The sequence below is a fragment of the Oncorhynchus clarkii genome, chromosome 10 (assembly GCF_045791955.1).
Source record: "Oncorhynchus clarkii lewisi isolate Uvic-CL-2024 chromosome 10, UVic_Ocla_1.0, whole genome shotgun sequence".
Taxonomy (NCBI): Eukaryota; Metazoa; Chordata; class Actinopteri; order Salmoniformes; family Salmonidae; genus Oncorhynchus; species Oncorhynchus clarkii.
Window position 1 is genome coordinate 54,348,712 of NC_092156.1, and position 6,192 is coordinate 54,354,903.

Here is a 6,192-nt window from a genome sequence, read left to right on the forward strand (position 1 = left end):
AGTATTACTTTCATTGTAAATGTACCTCAAAGTCACAGCATGGTTACTGTAATATACTTTCTTGTCTATAGGAACAGATAAAACTCACTTAGTGGAGAAGCGCGTATACTGTGTCTGGACTGGTGTACATCTTATGTAATTCTAAAGTACAAATGCATTATCTGTTTTCAGAGGGAACAATTATGTAATGAAGCTAACTGCACCAGTTAATTGCAGTAATTGCATAGGCCCACAGGTTTTTGGAACACTAATGTGAAGTGTGACTGAAATCCACAATAAGAGAAGATTCTGCTCTTTCAAAACCAGATTACAGAAACTTCACATGCACACTCGTATGCGCGCACATATGCATGCACACATTCCTCACCTGGCATAGTTGCACTATTCTAAGGATTACTCTTGGTTGAGTTTGTGTTCAGTATTCACACACCAAATGTTATTTTGGGTTTCATTATCAGGCAATTTAACAGCAAAACCACATTGAGTCAGTACATCATGAGCAAATCTTCTGGCATCAACTATTACTGTCTAAACCTGGGTTCAGATAAAGTGTTCGAAAGAACAATAACTATCTGTGCTTGATTGAGTTTGCCTGGTGCAATGGAACCAATGCAATCATCCCAAAAGTGCAAACCCCACCCATCTGGCTTTATAGGCAGGCTCAATGAAACTCTCCCAAAGTATTTAAAAGAAAACAAATAACTACTTGAACCCAGATCATATTCATCACGTGCACTCAGACCTTGTATTCATAAAAATCAGTAGCATGGAGCCAGGCAGAGAGTGAAGGAAATGCATTCCTGTGATACACAAACATTTCAGTTTCAATTCAAAGGTTTTATTGGCTTGGGAAGCATATGTTAACATTGTTTTATCTACTTCACTTGCTTTGGCAAAAATTAAATAAAGAATAAAAATGATCAGTAAACATTACACTCACAGAAGTTCCAAAAGAATAAAGACATTTGAAATGTCATGTGTCTATATACATACAGACATATACAGTGTTTTAACTCTCAACCTTAATTAGCCTCCAGTAGCTAAGCAGCAGAGTCACCTTGGTTGTGTTGTGTTGAGGGGCCAATAGAAGGCCAACTGGGATGTTGACACTTGACAGACAGGTGGACTGTCAACTCAACACATAGTTTGAGCTTAATGTGTTTGCCCTTACACAAAACATCACATGTGAAACTTTAAAAATATATATATATATCCAGATTTAAAAAATAAATAAAATGTGTGGTTTTCACATTTCGTATCATTCAAATAAAAATTACATATCAATTTCGCTCAGAATATTGACTGTTCAATTCAAGTTAATCTTCTTGTAGAAAGTATTTGTTTACATTAATTCCAATAGAAAACACATCCATACATTTTAAAATAGGCCTGTGCATTAAAACCAATGGACTGCAAACAATATCAAAAGGTAAAAAAGCTAGCTACGACAACATGGCAGGCTAGCTAGTGGTTAGCAATTAGCATTCAACCATTAGATAAAAATTCCATCAAATAAACCTTTGAAAATAAATATATAAGACTGTAAATGCAAATAAATACACCCACTATGAGCCCTTGTTGGTAAAAAAATAAAACCATTGATGAGCCAAAACATTTATAACGGAAATAAAAAAATCATCCGAGACGCCATATAGTTTTCATTGACTTGCATACAAAAGTGAGCTAGCTAGCAAGCTACTTAGCTTGGCTACACATGCAAAGGGGAAAATATCACTATTTTGTCACTCAGTCAAAACAATTTAATAATACATCTTATGACCAGAAAACTCACCACAGTTTATTTATACATGGTATCTCTAGATTTTGAAAATATAACCATGCGTACAAACCAGAAAACAGGATCAAAATGAAGGAGACACAGAGAGCCATCTTCTCTGTTCTTTTCAATGCGCTTTCTTCCACTGGTCACGATGAAGAGAGGCGTGCGCCCGCAGCAGTAAACATTCCAAATGTCTCCTCCTAGTCGTAACGCTAAGTACGCCAAACATTAGGAACACCTTCTTAACATTGAGTTGCAAACTCGCCCCACTCACTTGCCCCCAGAACAGCTTCCCTTTTAACAGAAGGGCATTACAGAATTTGCAGAATGTGGAAAGATTGCTACCAGGGTTGGGCTCAATTCAGAATTTTGGAATTCTATAATAAGAATTTGAGTTTGAGTGACAGGAAGTAGAAATTTATTTAGGGCAATTGAAATAAATTTCACTCATAGAACATTTATTGAATCTGACAGGTCACACTTCCAGATATCAAATAATATGTCACTATTCTTTGGAAACAATATTCATATATATTTTTTTAACCTTAGTTCTTAGAATAGCCATTTAACCATTTAATTAGTTTGGCTTCTTTTTGAAGGCCTCAGGGTCAACTTGAGGGTTAAACTAACGCATTCTGGGAAATGTAGTATTTTCCCCATATTGAACTAAATTAAAGTGATTAATGAAATATAATACCTTAGAATATTTGCATACAGGTTTTGTTTTCCTTGAACATTAATTTTAAGTTTGTCCTGCAAATCAATTGTTTCAACAATATTTTATATAACATATATAACGAATATTTTATATAACGTATATGTTTTATGTACACGATGCATATCTGTATAGACTACACCTAAAATACAATAGAAGAGGCATTTGAAATTCATTGAATTTCACTGAATTTTAATTATATTTCATTTCATTTCATTTTGAATTGCAATTCAGTATCCTGTTTACTACTTCAATTCAAATTCAATTCAACACTATTTCACCCCAACATGTAAACTTGCAATTTCACATGTGGAAGTTAGATTTTCAAATGTGAATGGGAAACTTCAACAAAAACACATATGTTTGTTTTTCACACGTGAACTAGGAATTCCACATGTGAATGTTAGATTTTCACATATGAAAGCTTCTGTCATGTAAATGGGATTTTGACATGTGAATCAGCAGACAAAATTATCGTAAGGGTGGGGTGCTGTGTATACACTGTAGTATGTTTGATCTACAGTATGTGTTCTTTTTGAGATGCCCTCTTACCCAGCTCTTCCTCATAAAAGAGGTCTTCTGACCTCAATGGGACTCAGTATGCATGCCTATGCAGACCTATACATACATTGCTTCATACTTAGTGGTATGCTAGTGTGGATATTAGAACAGAGCCACAACATCCCTTGTTCCCTCCTCCCTTTATATATTGTATATCGAATTTGGGTGGGAAGAACCCGGGCCTAACGACTGTCAACCCAACACCTCAGCCATTACGTCAAGAGAGCCGAACCTCTTGACAAGGTCACTAGGTGTTGGGCTAAGGTTGCTATAATACAATAATCCCTTAGCCTCCTGATCAGTGTTGTCTTTTTTGTTATACATTTTTACAATTAATATTATTGCACATTTTTTTTCAATAATTTGTATCCAATGGCAGGTTGTGAGCATTTTGAGAAATATGTCATTCTTACAGTTTTATTATCCTTATACCATACTGTTCTAATTCTCAGAGTAAAAAAACTCAACGGATTCTTCCCAGAAGATCAATACAGCTGCATTAGACAACGACATTTCACACAAGCACTGATATTTAACCCTTCCTCCTGAGTCTCCTCCTACACATCTGAACAGCCAACGCGTCTCTGTTGCTAGACAGAACCTTAGTGATATCTGTTCTTCCTCACTTCATCCGACCTAACTTCTACCCCAAAGTGCTCACTCCTCCCCAACTCACGGCTGTCAGGGTGCCTGGTACCAGACTGTGTCCTCCCAGAGGATCCCTCCCATAGGATCCCTGATGACTAACAATAACATATCCTGACATAATGTAAACCTTATACATTACCCTCTCTCCCTCAGTGACATGAAAACGTATATTTCATATTCTCAGAACCCAACAATACACACTGAATGTAGGACAAATCATCAGAAATAGGAGTATTGTAAAGCAGTTGGCTACTGTAAAAACATAACACAGTGTTGTATGCCAGATCTGCCCTGTGCAACATAGTGCAATATCACCATTTCTACATGTCAACTGATGCAGTATAGCCTGTCTCTCTGCTTGAAATTCATTTCAGCAGTGCATTGTACACCACACTATAATTCCAACACCATCTGGTCTCCCATCCAGGAACCAAGCAGGATCTAACCTGTTAAGCTTCAGAGGGAAGTCAGCAGGGGGATGCAGGGTGGTGTCAAGCCTACTCCTGCTCCCTCCTCTTGATGTTGCCGGTCTACTAACCAAAGGTTCTGGCAACCATCATTGCGCACACCTGCTCACCATCATTAAGCACACCTGGACTTTATCACCATCCAGTCATCAGGCAGTATTGGTTTTGGCTATGTTCCGTACGCTTCTCGGGTTTGGGATTTTCGTCATGTTTATTATTACCTTCTGCTTCCTGACTCCCTGCGTGTATGTTACAGGTGGTGTGCTGCTGGCATATACTGCATGGATGTAGTATTTACTGCCATATCCATATATGATTTGGTTTTACCTTCCAAAATAAATTATGCCAAATTGATACATGGTATGGTAAAAATATAGACATTTACAGTGTTCAGAAGTTATCAAACTAGATATGTTAACTAGGCACTACATTTTGCTTGAGTAGTTATACATTTTGAGCAGTTTGATTAAATTATAGCTAATTCTGTTGTTAACATATCGAAAGTAAAGTAAATATTGCATTTTGAAAAGCAGATACAACTAGCCCAGTTTTTAAAATATATTTTTCACTAATTGGTCTTTTGACAATAAATGAAAAAAACGATCAGAATTTGGCTTCCATTTTTGTGCTTAGATTTGTGAAAATGTATCACATACTTGTAAAAATGGCACCAACATTTTTGAAAAGAACCGTAATTTGTCTAAACCTGGGTTCAAATCATTCTGGTTATCTTTCAAACACTATATCTGCATTTGGTTGAGCATGCCTCCGACAATTGAACCAGTTGAATCCTCCCAAAAGTGCAAACCCCTCCCATCTGGCTCTACAGGCAGGCTTGAAACTCTCTCTATGTATTTTAAAGAAAACAAATAACTACTTGAACCCAGATCATATTCATCACGTGCACTCAAACCTTGTGACTCCCCCCTCCATATCTGCTCTGTTGGACCTCTTGATGATGTTGGAATAATCCTGAGTAATTGACCCACAACCCAGCGGGTTTGACCGGAGGCATGCAGCCAGGCAGACAGTGAAGGAAATGCATTCCTGTGATACACAAACATTTCCGTTTTTCTCAACCTTAATTAGCTTCCTGTAGCTAAGCAGCAGAGTGGCCTTGGTTGTGCTGAGGGGCCATTCGAAGGCCAAATGGGATGTAGACACTTGACAGACAAGTGGACTGTCAACTCAATTCATAGTTTAATAGTTTAATATGTTTTGGGTGTTGTTCATGCACTGAAATCTGTTTGATCTATGTGTTTTTATTGAGCTCCCTTCTTGACCAGGTCTCTTGTTAAATAAGTATTCTGGACATTTTCACTTAGGGGTGTACTCACTTTTGTTGCCAGCGGTTTAGACATTAATGGCTGTGTGTTGAGTTATTTTGATAAAAGCTTATAAAAGCTGTACAGTGTACACTCACTACTTTACATTGTAGCAGTCATTTCTGTAGAAGTGTCATTTCTTCAGTGTTGTCACATGAAAAGATATACTCAAATATTTACAAAAATGTGAGGGTTGTACTCACTTTTGTGATGTACTGTACATACTGAACAAAAATATGAACATGTAAAGTGTTTCATGAGCTGAAATAAAAGATCTTACAAATTTTCCTTCCGCACAAAAAGCCTATATCTACCATTTTGTGCACAAATGTGTTTACATCCCTGTTAGTGAGCCTTTCTCCTTTGCCAAGACAATCCACATGACACTTGTGGCATATCAAGAAGCCACCTCCAATGTCGTTTTAGAGAATTTGACAGTACGTCCAACCGGCCTCACAACGGCAGAGCACGTGTAACTATGCCAGCCTAGGTCCTCCACATCCGGCTTCTTCACTTGCAGGATTGTCTGAGACCAGCTGATGAAAATGTGGGTTTGCACAACTGAAACATTTCTGCACAAACTGAAAGCATCTCCGGGAAGTTCATATGTGTGCTCATTGTCCTCACCAGGGTCTCACCAGGGTCTTGACCTGACTGCAGTTTGGCGTTGTAACCGACTTCAGTGGGCAAATGCTC